Source organism: Rattus norvegicus, chromosome 1, assembly GCF_021556685.1.
Source record: "Rattus norvegicus strain SHRSP/BbbUtx chromosome 1, alternate assembly SHRSP_T2T, whole genome shotgun sequence".
Taxonomy (NCBI): Eukaryota; Metazoa; Chordata; class Mammalia; order Rodentia; family Muridae; genus Rattus; species Rattus norvegicus.
Window position 1 is genome coordinate 246,991,247 of NC_141534.1, and position 19,033 is coordinate 247,010,279.

A 19,033-nucleotide genomic window follows, 5' to 3' on the forward strand; every position below is an offset into this window, starting at 1 on the left:
TCAGATTTTAGAATACAAAGAATACGGACCCCGCCCCCCACCCCATGCCCCACAAAGGGTTTGCGCATCTCAAGAACAGCTAGAGTATGCTGGTGATGCGAGATGCCGAGAGAGGAACTGCAGTGAACCCTCTGAGTCACGATCCCGCTCCTCTAAGGTGGTGTAGCGGTCTGAGTTAGGGAGGAACTGACTGGAATAGCCAATGGAGGATCTCCATGGAGGGATCCTAGTCAAGGCAGCTTTCTTGACCTTAGGCCTTGCTTGCAGTCAATCTTAGCTTTCTTTTTTGCCCTTTTGTACCATCTACTAATGGATAGAACTGAACTCGTCTGTATAGTTCTGCAGTTATCTATCCACATGTTAATGGCTTTCGTCAGTTACCTGACAGAAGCAATCAATGTAAGGGAGGCGGGGTTTGCTTTGCCTCGTGGTTTTGAATATTTGAGTCTCTCATAGTGGGGACATCATGACAGCGTGATAAACTCGCTTTGTCTAACTTAGAGTTTGTATGCTCTTTTTCAAGGACTCAGATGGGTAACCAATATAAAGTGAACCTGTCTCCCTGTTTCATTACTAGTGGTCAATTGGGCTAGATTCTAGGCTAGGCTCTCCCGCACATCTGTGAGTAAGCAAACTCATCATCAAGCTTTCATTGCTTGAGCATGTATTGAAATCTCTTACATTCACAGTGTTAGGAATTTTCTTCTTGTAATCCTTCGAAATATCTTCCTTGCAAATCTTCACTGTATGTCATTTTGATGTCTAATGCTCATGGGGATCTCTTCCTCGAGGAAACTACATTTGATCAAAATAAAACATATTCGCTCGTTGCCCGGGATTGCATTTTCTCTTGAGCGGTGTGCTGACTTTACAATGGGTCCTTTCTTTTCTAAGGCATTTTGATTGAGGCACACTGATGCATTGCGGGTATAAACACGGAACTGCCATATTACACACATAACTGCTGTCAGCTGAGTGGAACAGTCCTCGTGCAGTGTCTCGCTTTACTCTTGCTTCTCACACTCCTTACTAGGATGAGAAAAACCAATCTCTCCTCACCTTCTCCCGGTCCAGGCTAGAGTTTCATTTACAGTGGTTTGTGAAAGAGTCACCAGCGTGGTCCCTAAGTACTCATTACACTCTCTTGCCTTCAGCCTTGGCCTTATGACTGTTTCTCAGCTGGGAGGGGTGAGGATTCTCTTCTCTGACTGTACATGGGAAGCGGGCAACCCGGTGGTTATGAGCATTATTCTCATGGGTCTCCATTAGTCAGTGGTAGTGAGGTAGCTTACCACTGTCTGTCATCCTGGCTGAAGCAACTCATGATCTACAGGCTTGATGCATGTGAGGAGATGCCCGCTGCTGAGGATTCCAACCCTAAGAACCTTACCTAGTTACAGGTGAGCCTTTGTACCAGGTAGATGCATCTACCTGGACACCAGATGGTGCCAGGCTCAGTGGCATTCCTCTGTTGCATATTCCTCTTGAACCTAGGTCTTCACCTACGCCATGTGCAGTTTTCAATCCCCACTCTGCATGAACCTGAAGGTATCAGAACGGATTTGTGCCTTGAATTCTCCGGGTTGGAAGAGGAGGCCTTTGTGGGGGAAGTTTCTTTTCTCCTCTATCTGTCTCCTCCTTTATCCTTCAGAAAAGTAGCAACCACTCTAGGCCTATTTTCTGGAGAGAAAGGCCCGAGTCTCCTTTCTGTCGCGGACTGGACGTCAGAACTAAACAAAGCTAGAGCCCTGCCCTGAGCAGATTCCTGAGAAGGGCTTGACCTTTTCAAAGAACTTGTCCCCGGAAGACTGTTGCCTCTTTGTCTAAGGGGGATATCTTGCAGTTTAATGATTTACCTTATGTCCTTGGGCACTTCCCAGTACTCCCCCGCCCTAAGCTTCAGTTCCTACTTCAATTCCTGCTTCGGAGCTTTAAATGCTGTACATTCCTCTCAATAAACGAGACCTTGACAATAGAACCTTGCTTGGTCTCCTTCTTCTCTCCCCCCCCTTGACCCTCAGGTAGTGCCTCTTCGGGACCCTGAATAACTGGACCTGCTGGACAGGTCACCTTTCATGTAAAAAAATAAGTCTATCAAACTTCATTTATAGAGTTGTCTCCCTTTGTGTGTGAAGGATGCATTCCATGATCCTCAAAGAAATCATGGCCAGAACTCAACTCATTCATGTTGTTATTTGTCCATCGTGGAAACCTGACAGAAACAGTATAAGAGAAGGTTTGCTTTGCTTCCTGATCTCAAACATTTGGGTCCCTCGTAGCGGGGAAGTCCTGGTAGCTTAACTCAATGGCAGTGGGAGCATGGCATTCAGGCTTCTCGCAAGTCAGGTACCAGGAAGCAGAATGCTTGTACAAACCAGGCATTACCTCAGCTGGCACCCCTTGTAATCTACTTTTGTTAGTTGGGCCCCAGCTTTCAAAGGCTCCGCAAAGCTTCAAACCGTGACGTGAGTTGATTACAGGGCACACAAAACAGGTGCCTATGGATAGCACAGATGGAAGCCAGAACATTTCAACCGGAACATGTTACCCAAAGGCTCTTGGTTACCTCACCATGCAGAATGCATTTAAACCACTTCGAACATCTCTGTAGTCTCAATTGTCCTGGCACTGTTCAAAAGTCCAAAGTCTCCTTTAAGACTTGGGCAAACCCTTAACTGTAAGCCCCTGTAAGGTAGAAAAGAAAGGTATGTACACTAATGTACAATGACTGGAATTCTGGATGGCAGTGTCACAGCTAAAGATAGCCATGTGCAAGTCTAAGTCGCAGCACTACTCCGCAATTGTGTAGATCCGATGTCTCTCTTAGTCTCTCTTACAATATCTTCCCTCACTGCTCATACGGCTGTTGCGATGATCAGATGCGACCTGATAACCTGAAAGCAGCACTTTGTGACTCCTCCTTGGTGGATCTGAACTGCTAACACTACTGCCCTTGTGTGAGTGAAGAGGCGGGGGGTGCTATTAAATGAAATAAAGGTGACTTGGTTCTTGCACGGGAAACCACAGCTGCCACAGCTTCCTGAGTGCATCCGTTCTATCAGGTCCAGAAGCCTCAGGTTCTCAGAGTCTGCCCCTACCTCTGAGTCAACTGCTCATCACCTCTTCCTTAATGGTCCCTGAGCTTGGGACATGGGGATGGTGAAGGGGCGAAGTGACATAGATCTCCCTCTGTGGTTGAGAGCTCTACAGTCCTTTATTCTCTACACGTTGAATAGTCGTGGCTTCCTATTAGCCATGAGCCTCTAAAAAAAGACGCTTCTCTGGTGAGGGCTGAGAGCACCTCCATGTTCTATCTTCTCATCTTAATTCTCTCTCTCTCTCTCTCTCTCTCTCTCTCTCCTCTTTCTCCCTTCCTTCCTTTCTCTTCTCTCTTTCTTTTTTTTTTTTGGTTCTTTTTTTCGGAGCTGGGGACCGAACCCAGGGCCTTGCGCTTCCTAGGCAAGCGCTCTACCACTGAGCTAAATCCCCAACCCCCTCTTCTCTCTTTCTAATATAGTCCACTTTCCCATGTTGATGGTTTCTAAACCTTTTATTTGGCATAAATTCATGATCTTCAAACATTTTCTGGTGTCACTTGCCTGATTATGTTCCCATGAAGACTGGAGTTTTTCCCAGAATTCTTTGAAACCCTCTATATATCTATTCTTTCAGAAATCATTCTTTCAGATTCAGTCCCTTGAAACAACCGAGTTCACATGTCAAATACAGGTGCTCCCAGCCAACTCCTTATGCTGTCAGAAACTATAGTTCTGTGGGAAGACGCTACACCAGGGATGGCTAGCAGCACTGGAAACATATATATTATAGGACTCTCTCTCTCTCTCTCTATCTATCTATCTATCTATCTATCTATCTATCTATCTATCTATCGCTCTCTCTCTCTATCTATCTCTCTATCTCTCTATCTCTCTATCTCTGTGTGTGTGCCTCTGTTCTCTATCTCTCTCACTCTCTTTTCTCTCCTCGCTCCCTCCCTCTCTCCCTCCCTCCTTTGTTCTCTTTCCATCTCTCCCTTCCTCACCTCCCAGCCCCACCCCCATTCCTACCCTACTACTATGCACATCCCCATAAGCCCTTACTGCCAATCTTGGGATTGAATGTGATGATGGAGAACAGCCTTGTGCTCCCGCCTCAAGGTTTCATTCCAAATAATAAAGCTAATAAGTATTTCAGAATCACTTTTCGTGTTTTCCTACTGATGAGTGACTCAGAAACTCCTATTTTAAGCAGGAGAAAAATGCTACTCTGTAGAAATAAATTCAAAGTGGATAAGAAGCATGTGACACCTGGAAGCATCCACAGAGACTTTGGGGAAGAAATGGACTGGTCAAGTTTATGACCTAGGAGGCCTGCAGAGGTCTTCTAGTAGATGGTCAGTTGATTACATGGGTATTTTAGATGTTTTTCTGGGGTAGGGATGCCAATGTCAGAGACAAATCAACAACCCTTTCTAGAAGGGTTTGTCAGAGTTTTTTTCTTTCCTATTCAAATATCATGTTTATTCAATTCTTTAAGGCTAAATTTCCTCGTCAATGAAAATGAAGACCAGCATTAGCAGAGCCTGCCCCACATGTGGCCCATATACATACAGCCACCAAAACTAGACAATATTGATGAAGCTAAGAAGTGCATGCTGACAGGAGCCTGATATAGCTGTCTCCTGAGAGGCACAGCCAGAGCATGGCAAATACAGATGCGAATGCTAGCAATAAACCATCAAACTGAGAACGGGGTCCCAGTTGGAAGAATTAGAGAAAGGATTGAAGGAGCTGAAGGGGCTTGCAACCCCATAAGAACAACAATACCAACCAATCAGAGCTCCCAGGGACTAAACCACTAGTCTCTCTCTAGTGACAGACCCATGGCTCCAACTGCATGTGTAGCAGAGGATGGCCTTGCTGGGAACCAATGGAAGGAGAAGCCCTTGGTCCTGCCAAGGCTGGACCCCTCCACAAGTGTAGGGGAATGTTGGGGGGGCAAGAAGTGGAGTTTTTGGGGGGAGGGAAACACCCTTATAGAAGAAGGGGGGGTGGGATAGAGGACTTATGTTCAGGAAACCGGGAAAGGGAATAACATTTGAAATGTAAATAAAAAAACATCCCTTGGAAAAAAGAAAAGAATATTCAAAACTGGAGAAGCCTCAGGATTAGCTGAGGCTATGGTTTATGCTGTCATATAGTCATAAGGATTCTGCCCAGTGAACAGGGAATCTTGAAGAGGTCACAAGTAACAGCGATCTAGCCACTGGAAATTCATCTTAACCTCTTCATTGCCTGACAACTCCAATCCAACTGACTGAGTGATTTCAGACAAATAAAAAATTCTTATCAGTGGGCCTCTGTTTCCAGACCCATAAAATATGCTCCTTGCTAAGCTCTTAGAAACTATAGCTAGTTCAAACGTTTAAAGACAGCTACCCATATAGGGCATGTGCTTCTCTATTGAATCTAGTCTCCAGATTACACAATGTGTAAATAGACAGGTTCTCGAATCCCATCAAATTTTGAGAGCTCATATTCAATAGTTTAATCTCATCCCAGGTTCCCCACTGCTTCCAGTAATTGTCTAAGAGCCAAATCAAAAAACTAAAATATCTGTCTCTATTCAAAACATCCTAATTAGTCTTTATCAGCCAAAATGACCATCTCCAAGATTTTACTTATTCATCTTGCCAGAAAAAAAAATAGTGAAATTGTCTGTGTTTTTCTGCTTATAAGAAATATGCATTTGCAACTGAACCAAGAAACTGACATCAAACATGACATGAACATAAAACCAGAAACATTTAAAGAAGGAACTCAAGGTAAATAAATTCAGCCCAGGAACCTTGAACAAGAAGCTTACTTAGTAACAACAGGACCTGCTCTATTCATTCCCATTATTTAAAGGCTCACTATCCTGTACTGCTTCCTGACAAATGTCTAAGAGTCACTAACCCACGAGCTCTGTGTGCCTTTTAATCAGTTCAATCCAAGTCCAGTCGATCAATCAATGTTACTCCATCGTGACCACAAACTTCTGGACAGCTAGTTTTATCATTGTAAGTATGTTTTTAATCATTAACCCCCCCCTACACACACACACACACACACACACACACACACACACACACACACACACACGTGCATATATATATATATATATATATATATATATATATCGCTAATCATTATCATTGTTTTCATCTTAGTCAACGAATGGAAAAAGAAAAACTTCTAATAGAGTCCACATGTCAGTTTGCCATTTTCCTTTCTTTGCTAATTCCTCTATCGATCAATCAAAGTATCAGGAACCATTGAGAACGTGCTAAAGGAATACAGGACTTTCCTGGAGATGACAAAATTGTTTCGATTGACTGTGATGGGTAATTCTGAATTGCAAGACCCATAGAAGTCTCATCTCAAGATTGATTCTTACTGCTGATATGTCTTTCCTGCCATTATTAAGTTAATATAACAATTCCTGGGCAGGGTTGGGGATTTAGCTCAGTGGTAGAGCGCTTGCCTAGGAAGCGCAAGGCCCTGGGTTCGGTCCCCAGCTCCGAAAAAAAAAAAAAAAAAAGAACAATTCCTGGGCATTAGCTCCCTCCCCCCATTTGGCAGATTTTCTGCAAGTCAGTGAAGATGTACTGTCTTATAGTGATGCTATATAGACAAAATAGATGGTTTCTTAATTCCGCATGGTGCTCCTATAAGAATTCCTAAATCTATACTGATTACTGAGCCCTTTATAATAAAGGCTGCAATTAAGGCCCTCTCTGATGTAAAAGCTGCAATTAGAATTCTGCCAGCCTTCATATGTCACAGGCTAATTGCACTACATGGAAAACAGGCATTGATATAAATTTGCTACTTAAGAATACATTCATTTAGGCTGTAAAACCGTTCACTGAAGGTTGTAAAAGAAACAAAGGATTTATCGTAGGTGCAAGGACAGAAGATAAAATATTGCCTGGGTTTATCTATAGAAAATATCGATACTAATTTGCCTTTTGACATACTGCGTTAGCTTAGACATAAAAAATAAAGTTTTAGACTCTCAAGGAACCTGTGGAGCTAGTGTGACAGATAATGAATGTCTCGTTCAATAACTTGTCTTAATGAAAACACAGGGAAGCATCTCTGTTGTGACAAGGTTTGGATTTATGTTTGAAATTTTTGTGATCTTTTGGAATACTATGTGATCTATTCTCCTGAAAAGGTACCAAAAACAAGAAGAAGAAAAACCTAGGAATGATGACATTAAGGAGTCAGGAGAATGAGGCTAGAAGCATTTCAGAGATGAGAAGCTGAACAGATGAGGAGAGACCATGAAGAGAGCAGAATTAAGGATGCAGAAGGAGAACAGAAGCAGAGTAGAAGAAAAATCAGTGCAGAAGAGACAGCAGAGTGTGGTAGAGCTGAGGAGAGAGAGGTGTGACAGCAGAGTGTGGTAGAGCTGAGGAGAGAGAGGTGTGACAGCAGAGTGTGGTAGAGCTGAGGAGAGAGAGGTGTGACAGCAGAGTGTGGTAGAGCTGAGGAGAGAGAGGTGAGGCAGCAGAGTGTGGTAGAGCTGAGGAGAGAGAGGTGAGGCAGCAGAGTGTGGTAGAGCTGAGGAGAGAGAGGTGAGGCAGCAGAGTGTGGTAGAGCTGAGGAGAGAGAGGTGAGACAGCAGAGTATGGTAGAGCTGAGGAGAGAGAGGTGAGACAGCAGAGTGTGGTAGAGCTGAGGAGAGAGGTGAGACAGCAGAGTGTGGTAGAGGTGAGGCAGCAGAGTGTGGTAGAGCTGAGGAGAGAGAGGTGAGACAGCAGAGTGTGGTAGAGCTGAGGAGAGAGAGGTGAGGCAGCAGAGTGTGGTAGAGCTGAGGAGACAGAGGTGAGGCAGCAGAGTGTGGTAGAGCTGAGGAGACAGAGGTGAGACAGCAGAGTATGGTAGAGCTGAGGAGACAGAGGTGAGGCAGCAGAGTGTGGTAGAGCTGAGGAGACAGAGGTGAGGCAGCAGAGTGTGGTAGAGCTGAGGAGAGAGAGGTGAGGCAGCAGAGTGTGGTAGAGCTGAGGAGAGAGAGGTGGGGCAGCAGAGTGTGGTAGAGCTGAGGAGAGAGAGGTGAGGCAGGACAGAACTCAGAGCAGAGTAGGAGCTGCAGAGAGAGCACAGAAAGCAGGTTTCTTCTCACTGACAAGGACAGGCCTTTTTCATACTCAACAGAAAAGCAGGAGCCTTTTCTTTCTCTATGCTGTAAAGGAATATGCAAAAATGAAGCATACTGTCATCCAGAATGTGTAAATACTTTCTGTGCTGGTGCTTTGTTGGGCATTTGCTCCATCTAATATGTGTGTGCACGTGCGTGTGTGTGTGTGACATATACATACATGTATGTGTATATGCACATTCTTATGACATATACATATATATGTATGGGTGTGTCTGTCTATATAAGTTGATAAGACAGATTGCTGGGCCCAACAAAAGATAAATGTGTATATGAATGTATGTATGTTTATGCATATTTGCTTATGTAAAAAGTCTTTCCTTTTGCCCCATGAGACTCTCTTCTCCTGGTTCAATAAAAGTTAATTGTTCTAAGCCTCCCTCCTGTCTGGCAAGCAAGAGGCAAATCTTCTGGGCAAGAGAGAAAGGAACCCTAGCAATTAATCCTTTACTTAATCCCCCCACCCCAGTGTTAAGCAACAGGTGTTAATTTGCCCAGGGGCCTGGACCTTCTGGCTTCAGAGTGACTTAGAGTCAAGACAGGTAAATGTTATTATAAAAAGCAACGCTACTCTTTCACAAGACCAAGTCTTGCCCCTGTCAACACTTTTTACCCTCTGCTAACTTCCAGAGATGACCCAACCTGGGGCAAAGCTCCTGGCACCAAAGATTTTTTTTTGTATCATTATAAACTCAGACTTGTTTGATTATGCTTCAGCTTCTGAATTTGTGGTTCTTACTGATACCCAATATGTCTTCTACCTGGCCAGTGGTAACCTATTTGTGTTGTCTTCTGCGTGCATGTGACATGGCCCTGGTTGTCTTTAGTGTCTGCTTTGACAAAATGAGGCTTATGTGGCTACGCTACTGTAGGGGTGGTACCTTTTTCATTCCCTCTGGGATACACACAGGCTAGAGTTATCTGGGGGAAAGACTCTTCATTACTTCTGTCAGGTTACCTGTGAGCAAGTCTGGGGTGTATTTTCTCGGTTATTGAGGTAGGAGGGCCCAGTCCACTGAGAGCAGTGCCAATCCCAGGTAGGTGGGCTTGGGTAATATAGGAAAGCAAGCTGACCTGGCCATGTTGAGCAAGCCGGGCAGTAGCAGTCCTCCATAGCTCTGCTTTAGCATTGCCTCTACGTTCCTACCCCACTTGGATTCCTGCCTTGGCGTCCCTCAACAATGAACTACGATCAGGACACAGAAGCCAAGTAAGTCCCTTATTCTCCGAGTTGCTTTTGGCCATGGTGTCATCATCACAACAGTAGAAAACAGGGCAGGAGATTGAGTCGAATTTCTGGGTTTTCACAGATCTGACAGGCATGAGGAATTGTAGCTTTTGCAATGTTAATTTGAACTTACCACTGTTAAACTGAACATTTCTACATATGGTTAAAAGTCATTTGCTGTGAGCGGTCTGTACCCCAGACCATTTCGCAAAATGTTCTTAAGCAAACTGTAATTTCTTTGGAAGACTATCCTAAGCCATATGCCCACTTTCCAAAGTTAATTAAGGCACAAAATAATCTGTAAGTCCATTTATCCGGTCGATATGAATTTATTCAGGCCATGTGTCACATGGTGAAAGCAAACAAAGGCTAGAGACACCAGCCACGGCCTCTGAGAGTTCCCATCTCTCTAACTCTCAGGATGCCTAATCCTCTATATGTAACACATCAGATACATAGGATAAATAGGAAAGCCAAGGTCAACCTGGACATCGTGGTTTAAAAAATCTATATTAGTTATTTTTGTCATCACTGTGACAAAATACTCAACTGTGCCGGCTGGTCTTATGTCCACTTGACACAAGTTAGAGCTGTTGGAAAGTTATTGATTAAAAACATGCCTCCATAAGACACAGCTGTAAGGCATTTTCTTAATTAGTGGTTGATGGGAAAGGGCTCAGCCCATTGTGGATGATGCCATCCCTGGGCTGGCGGTCCTGGGCGCTATAAGAAAGCAGACTGAGCAAGCCATGGGGAGCAAGCCAGTAAGCAGCACGCCTTCATGGCCCCAGATTCCTGCCCTGTTTGAACTCCTGTCCTGGCTTCCTTCAGTGACAGACTACAATGTGGAAGCCAAATAAACCCTTTCCTGCCCAAGTTGTTTTGGTCATGGTGTGTTCACATAGCAACAGTGACCCATCGTGGCATAGAAGACATGGTGGTGGCAGCTTTAATACTGCTTGTGGCTTCTCTTTTTTCTCTCAAATGCAAACCAGCAGTTTTCTAGGCACCTCACCAGAGACCCCATTTACAGGAAAAAGACACGTACTAAACCCTGAGCAACCCTCCTGACTCGGCTTTACCTCATCAGACTATAATTTCATCCAAGGCATCTTCAGAGACACCTTACTTATCATAAGAGACAGAAAAGAAAATGCGGGGGCAGGGAGAGGATTCTTAGCAAACTTTGGAAAGTACAACCTGAGAGCCATCAAAACGGTATTATGGTTAAGGCTAAGACAATTAATTACTTACTCTCCCTTGAAGAGCCTGAATCCAACCACCACTTGGATACGTTTTTTTTCTCCCCTGGGAAGCACATCCTGTCACTTGAGAGAATCTTATTTTCTTCCGAGTGCTCTCTTTCTCCTACCTCTCATGCTTAAGCCTGTATTTAAATATCTTTAATCAAATGTTCAACTTTGCTTCACTATAACATCAAGTCCTGAAATCCCCAGTTCAGTTCAGCCTATATTGAGGTCCTTAAGAGCTGAGAGGAACTTCTTAGATCATGGGACTGTTTCTGACCTACTGACCTAGGAGACCACATGGGCCCCACCATCTAAAGGACACAGGCTGGAGATCGTGTGCCCAAACACGTGTTCCAAATCCCCAACTACCACAAACTTTCATTATCTCCATTTCTTAAGACTAAAAAAAAATATAAGTCCATCAGTAACTATGTTTATTAGTGAGTATAATCAATAATCTTTTAAAATATACTAGTAGCTTACCTGCCATACCCCCAGTGGGGAACATACAGAATCCACTGTGGTAATCTTTGTCTTCAGGAGAAAGCTCTGGGTTTTAGCACAGCACAGAGGAGGTCCATCAGGATGGCCTCTGTCCACATTCCAGGCACATCTTCGTGTCACTTGTCCCCTGGCTCAGCTGCTCTTCCTGTCTTCTGTTTCATCTCTTGTGCAACTGACTGCCACATGCCCTGTACCATGCTCCTATGCCACCTGAGAGAAATCTCTCCTCTGTGTGGCCACCCTGGTTTTCTCAGACTGACACCAGCCATGTCTAAAGACTGAAGGACAGTATTAAAACCACAAAACCAGAACTTTGAGGCAAGTCTGGTAAGCAAGCACAACTGGGTCTCTTCCTTTGACTAAAGATCTTTCTGTAACTCTCTGCAGGGAGGGGACTTCAGAATGAGGTGACCGAGACGCAGGTCTAGCCTGTGCCTGGCTCTCCCTATCCCGTAATCGGCGGTCTTCTTGACACTCGACTGAGGATCAGAACCTACACTGGTTGCTCTGTGGGAAGAAAGAAGCAGAAGTTCTTGTCAGGGGACAATGGCAGAAACTGTGCTGAAGAAAAAGCTAAGTCAAAAAGTAGGGCTGGGGTAGGGAGATCACAACTTCCTGGAGAAGTCAGCTAGAAGCCTGTTTCAAGTAGTTCACAGAAGCAGAGCTTTAGTGCGATTCTAGAGAGAAACTCGGCAACTTGAGATACAGGGAAAGAAGAGGGAGTCAGAAGGTCACACTGTCTGCCAGGCAGGGTTACCATGCATGGTGATTTGAGCGAAAAATGTCTCTTATAAACTCAGATGTTTGAATGGTTGGTCCCCAGTTGGTAGCGCTGTTGTGGGAGATGATATGACCCTGAGAAAGGGTTGAATTTCAGAGTTTAAGAGTCTCACTTCCGGTAGTGGCTTAGTCCCTGGAAGCTCTGATTGGTTGGCATTGTTGTTCATATGGGGTCTCGAGCCCCTTCAAGCTCTTCCAGTCCTTTCTCTGATTCCTTCAATGGGGGTCCCGTTCTCAGTTCAGTGGTTTGCTGCTGGCATTCACCTATGTATTTGCCATATTCCGTATTCATAGTAGAGATCTATATCCGGTTCCTGTCAGCCTGCACTTCTTTGCTTCATCCATCTTGTCTAGTTTGGTGGCTGTATATGTATAAGCCACATGTGGGGCAGTCTCTGTATGGGTGTTCCTTCAGCCTCTGTTCTAAACTTTGCCTCCCTATTCCCTGCCAAGGGTATTCTTGTTCCTCTTTAAAAGGAGTGAAGCATTCGCATTTTGGTCATCTGTCTTGAGTTTCATGTGTTCTGTGCATCTAGGATAATTCGAGCACTTGGGCTAATAGCCACTTATCAATGAGTGCATACCATGTGTGTTTTTCTGTGATTGGGTTACCTCACTCAGGATGATATTTTCCAGTTCCAACCATTTGTCTACGAATTTCATAAAGTCATTGTTTTTGATAGCTGAGTAATATTCCATTGTGTAGATGTACCACATTTTCTGTATCCATTCCTCTGTTGAAGGGCATCTGGGTTCTTTCCAGCTTCTGGCTATTATAAATAAGGCTGCTACGAACATAGTGGAGCATGTGTCTTTGTTATATGTTGGGGCATCTTTTGGGTATATGCCCAAGAGAGGTATAGCTGGGTCCTCAGGTAGTTCAATGTCCAATTTTCTGAGGAACCTCCAGAATGATTTCCAGAGTGGTTGTACCAGTTTGCAATCCCACCAACAATGGAGGAGTGTTCCTCTTTCTCCATATCCTTGCCAGCATCTGCTGTCCCCTGAGTTTTTGATCTTAGCCATTCTCACTGGTGTGAGGTGAAATCTCAGGGTTGTTTTGATTTGCATTTCCCTTATGACTAAAGATGTTGAACATTTCTTTAGGTGCTTCTTAGCCATTTGGCATTCTTCAGCTGTACATGGACTGACCCTGGGCTCCAACTGCATAGGTAGCAATGAATAGCCTAGTAAGGGCCCCAGTGGAAGGGGAAGCCCTTGGTCCTGCCAAGACTGAACTCCCAAGCTCTAGGTCTGAGTTCTAATGGAGAGCTGGGAAGTCCTATTATCAGTCAAAAGACTTCCCCTTTTATACTGACATTTTTAAAAATGATTTATTTATTTTAGTTATATGAGTATGCCGTTGCTGTCTTCAGACACACCAGAAGAGGGCATCAGATCCCACTACAGATGGTTGTAAGCCACCATGTGGTTGCTGGGAATTGAACTCAGGACTTCTGGAAGAGCAGCCAGTGCTCTTAACCACTGAGCCATCTCTCTAGCTCTTTATACTCACAGTTTAATAGGCACAAGTTCCCAAATGGGGAAAGAGAAGAATGATTAGTTTTTCAGACCTCAGATCGTAAACACAGGCAAACCTAGTTAAACAAATGTGCTTAAAGACTGCAAGGAAATTGAATGATTATCATACAACTGTGTTTAGGGTCCATAAATTCTGTGCAGACTTCTTAAAAACTGCCGATTCCAGGAAATCTCTTAAGACGTTGATTCTAGAAAACCTGGATAACACCTAGATAATATATGGACACTTCAGATTCCCCAGTGAATGTGGATGCAGGTAGTTTCAGTGGCCTAGACAAATAAGAGGAGGAAAGTTTAAGCTGTGAAGGCTGCTGGAGTCATTTAAACACTGTCCGTAGGGGAAGTGTCTTTGTGTAGGTTACCTCTATGCTATGAGTTATGCATCCGGCCACCTCTGTTCCAGTTGTGGACTCATCTGCACCCTTGGGCCATCATTTGACTTCTCTCCTGACTGGATCCTGCAGTGGACCGCTGCGTTTCTCATTATGAGATCGCTAACTTGGCTCATCCTCTAGTTTCGGTGGCTTTGGTTACCGTGTGCCTCCGCGGAAAGGCAGAGCTTCTCTCTGGGTGCAGACAAAGCCGAGCTGATCAATCTCATGCAATGACACGTCCAGAAGAATGTTCAGAACATCGACTTCCTGCTCAAACCATCTGCTCTAATCCCAACAGCAGCTCTCCTTCCCAGGGCTCCACCCCCGCCTGCCCTTTGTTCTCAACTCCCAAGGCCACCCACACTGTCACCTCTTTCCCAGGGTCCTAGGAGCCCCTCCCCTGTATGAAAGGGTTTTTTTGTTCCTTTCCATCTCCTAGTGTTTTAAATTGCTCTGCGCCTAGATCTCTGATCTCAGCCCGTCCCCTCCTTAGTTTCCGGTCTAGGTTGTCAATCATCCCATTTCATCTGCTTTTCTTTATTTCTTTCCTAGCCTGGAATAGAAGAATTTCCAAGAGTTTCCAGTCCCTGCTGGTGGATGAAGCTCTGGTTTGACAAAAGACCCCTTTCTAGTCCTTGCTCGCTGCATGCCTGACCCGAGAGGGGACTTGGGTGTGTGCCATGCCCCAGGGAAAGGAAAGAGAGAGGGATAAAAAGCCTCATCCTGCCAACAGGACCGATGCCAGATCCTTCTCTGTTCGAGTCACCAGCAGTGAATGTCACTCTGTGCGGTGTCTTGGCAGCCAACTGGTTTTCCAGGGCGATACCCCTGTGAATCGCCTGAACTCCATTCACAGCATTCAAGGAAAAGAACGGAAGAAAAGCTAAACTAGATTAGACCAATCTTCCTCCCCGAGCAATCGAGCTCTTAACAGCAGCCTTGACTGGCAGTTGCCCTTTGAGCATTTACCTCATTAGATTAGGGGCAGCCGCAAACAGCTTCTTTTCTTTAGTAACTCAGCACTTAAGTTTCTCCTTTATTCCCACCACTATTAAGTCCTGCCAGTTTCTGCTGCCTTCCCCATTGTTCTCGCCTTCATTATCTCTCACATCCCAGATACTGACAGGGTCTGATTTCTGTGTCGAGTCTCCCCTCACCTCTCCTAGAGCAATCTCTTCTTAGACTCCACCTATTCGGGCCCCTCTCGGTCCAATGTTCCCAGACCATCGGCAGAGCTCCAACCTTCATTCTTTCTCACTTTCTTCACCTGCCTTGTACTGTTAGGTTTCAGGAAGAGGGACATGAAAGGAAAAAAAAAGTCTGAAAATAATCATTGCCAACACAGTATTTTCTGAATATTACAGGCGCAAAGTTAATTGAATCAGCAGGTACGGATGCTCTGTAGACAAAAGTCGACTGTGCATTTAGAGTAATTTGATGCTTGACTCTCTTAGCTTGTGTATCTATAACCTGCACACGGGTCTGCTGCATATTAACCCGTTTGCTCTCTCTCTCTCTCTCTCTCTCTCTCTCTCTCTCTCTCTCTCTCTCTCTCGTATATAATTTAGGTTTTTAACTAAGATAAAAGAAATCCACGAGTGCAAGTGGGTCTGCCACAGTTGCTTAAATCAATATTTATTTACCTTGCTGGCTCATTTCCTCCTGCTGATCTTTAATTGTGTTCACTTTAGAGGCTGTCATGCTTCCGTGTGTTGCTGTCTGATTGCCTCACGAACACACTGTGCTTTTCTCAGAGGACTGTCAATTCTCTGGAAAGGGATGTCAACACGTTTGCTCTTTGCCCCCCATGTTCAGTCTAGTCCTATAGCACAGACGAGGAGGCTGGGGTAATGATGCTTGGGTTACGGCAGAGAAGGTGGGGGTCCTTTGAGGATGTCTGTCTAGTCAGTTGCTAAGCAGAAGGAGAGCACTCACCCCAAGCCGATGGCAGTCCACCTGGAAAGATGCTTTTGGTGGAAAAATATACGTTGCATAGGAGACAAGAGGGAAAATCAAAACGAGGACAAGGAGAAGGGAAATATGAGGAACTACTCGTGCGTGCGATGTGTAGTTACTTATCCCTTTAGAGTGTTTCTTTTTCATTCTTGCCTGGTCTGAAGCTACCCAGGATGACTGGCACAGATATACATTATCACCCCACACCCCCAGGGACTGTGTTGTTTTGTGAGAGGAAGACCTGGGAGAAAGAAGAGAGAGAAGTGGCAAGTGGAAAGGTGGTCTCTCAGTCAGCAAAAATCATGGTCTCGGTGCTGGTTTTGTTTGTTCAAGATTTATTTATTAATTTATTGTATAGGAGCACACTGTAGCTGTCTTCAGACACACTAGAAGAGGGCACCAGATCCCCATTACAGATGGTTGTGAGCCACCATGCGGTTGCTTGAAATTGAGCTCAGGACCTCTGGAAAGCAGTCAGTGCTCTTAACGGCTGAGCCATCTCTCCACCCCATGGTGCTGGTCTTTTTAGGCCTAAACTCTGCCCTCTTTTCTGTGGGTTAGAACTGCTTGCCTCTAGTGCCAATACAAACTCATTCCTTGGCTTTGAAAAGTAATACCAAATAGCTCTCAATGTGGTCAATCCATCTTAATTTTTGGGAACCAAAAGAACGGAGGAAGGGCAGGGAGAAAGTGATTCAGTGTGTGTGTGTGTGTGTGTGTGTGTGTGTGTCCTCGTTCTTTTTCAAAGCCCTTGGATTGTGCTGACACCATTGTTACTTCTTAAGAATAGGTCTTTCCTAAGTCACCCACTCATATTTTGAAACATGCCAGGATTTGAAATAATTTGATGAGTTTTCAGGGCTAAAATTATCCTTGGAGGAAAAGTCCTACACACCGGATATTCATACGTACCCTGGAGACGAGTCTAAAAACGCACTGTTAAATCATTTGTGTTGTTAGTCAGGGCTGGATAATTCATGTCTGCCCAATTAGGGAGCAGAGATCTGCATGCACCTCTCAACATGTCCCCATCACTGCCCTGCATGGAAACCACACATGACACTGTGTGTCCTTTCCCTCACTGTTGCTTACTGATATTTGGAGCATCCTTTTCAGCTAAGAAAAAAGGGAGACTTCCTCATCTGCTGCAGAGCTGGCTTGCACAGAGAGGGAACCTGGAACGAGAGAATGGGTTAAACATCACAGTGTACCCAGAGTTGTTTAGCAACAAACAAACACGATGTTAAGTTTCCCACTTGGCCTTGTTGGGCATCAGTGGGAGGAGAAGCCCTTGGTCCTGCCAAGGCTCCATGCTCCAGTGTAGGGGAATGTCAGGGTGGGGAGGTGGGGAAGGGTGGGTGGGGGAATCATCCTCATAGAAGCAAGGGGAAGGGGGAGGGGATGGGGGGTTTTGGACCAAAAATGGGGAAAGGGGATAGCATTTGAAATGTAAATAAAAAATATCCAATTAAAAAAAGGGGGGGTTCGACTGCGTGGGGTTCATACCTTTAAACCCAGTGAGGCAGCGGCAAGCAGATCTCAGATCTCTGTGACTTTGAGGCCAATCTGCAATACATAGCAAGTTCCAGGCCATTCAGGGCTACACAGTAAAATTTGCAATAGATAGGTAGATAGATAGATAGATAGATAGATAGATAGATAGATAGATAGATAGAGGTCCCGGGTCAAAGAAATGGCCCAGCTGACCATGGCATTTGCTGTGCAGATCCAGCAACCCAAGATTGATCCCCAAAACCCATGTAAAGGTGTAAAAAGAGAACCAACTTCATAAAGCTGTCCTCTTACCCCCACATGCATGCCGTGGCAATTTAAATAAATAAATAAATATTTAAATGTTTAAAAGGAGGTTTGTGGTCTAGAAAATGTACTCATTTCTTTTCATTTTCTTTAAGGAAACCCGCATGACAGGAAATGCTTGTCCATGTGAAACCTGTGGTTACATCATCTCCACCAGCAATTATTCCCTCTCTAAATCACAATGCTAATTTAACTAATGATTTTGCTTTGTCTTTGAGAGGTACATGGCTAAGTTACTTTAAAGAGAGGCAACATCTTAAAGACACTCCAGCTGCGTGGACTACAGAATACGTTCACCACTTACTAAGTGTCTAAAAGGAAGAACACAGTCTCAATGCCATGACCTTGAAGACCCATTCGATCTAAATGCACACTTAGTCTCTTTGTGGGTATTCTGGAGAGCCAGGATGACAGCACTGGGCTGAGGCATATTGTAAACGTCCCATGAAAGATGTCTGACTGTAGGATGTGCTGTGCATTTTGCTGACTAGTGCCCCTTACTTGGGAAGCCTCTTCATCCTAGAACAACACACACACATTCATTCACATACACCCTCAAGAAACTCCCTTGTGGTTTTGCAAAGTGCTTTTCAAGTATAGCATGTTTGAGGGGCAGAAGAAATGTCCCTCTCAATAGACAGGCACACTTGCTGTATTTGAAGAGGACCTGGGTTCAGTTCCCTGCACCCAGGCTGAGTGGCTGACAACTGTCTGTAACTCCAGCTCGAAGAGATCTGACACCCTTTTCTGATTTCTGTGGACACAGACAGACAAACAGACAGACAGATGGATGGACAGACAGACAGATGGGCAGATGGATGGATGGACAAACATTTTTAAAAACTTACATTTTAAAAATGTAAGATGTTTTTAAAAGTCCCCCCAGGACTCCAGGAGAACCTAGTGCTCCCTCCAAGTCTCCTCCGTCTTAAACCTACTGCTCTAGTTTCTTTCTCACACTGTGCTATGACAAGAGGAAGATTTGTTAGCCCACAAAGTCAACAAGAGTCTTCATCCTCTGAGCGTCATCATTGCAACCTCACTGGGAAACCTACAATAAGTTGACCTACCTACCTAAGGAAATGATTTTGTGCCTAATTACCTCAAGTTGCCACTAGAGGGCAATGTAGTAGCAAGTACTATCATCACTAGCCGGGTTCCAGGTGGGTCACAAAAGCGGCTTTTTTTTTTTTTTTTTAAATCTTATTTCTCATTCTTTGTGTATTTCACCAGACATTTTTATCAGTTCTATATTTAAGCTCGAAAAGACATTTCACTACATAAAAAGAACACTTCAAATAGAGGCTTGTCAGAGAATCAAAAAGCCTGCAGATTAATTCCATGGCCTAGAGAAAAGAAATTACCAGTAGATT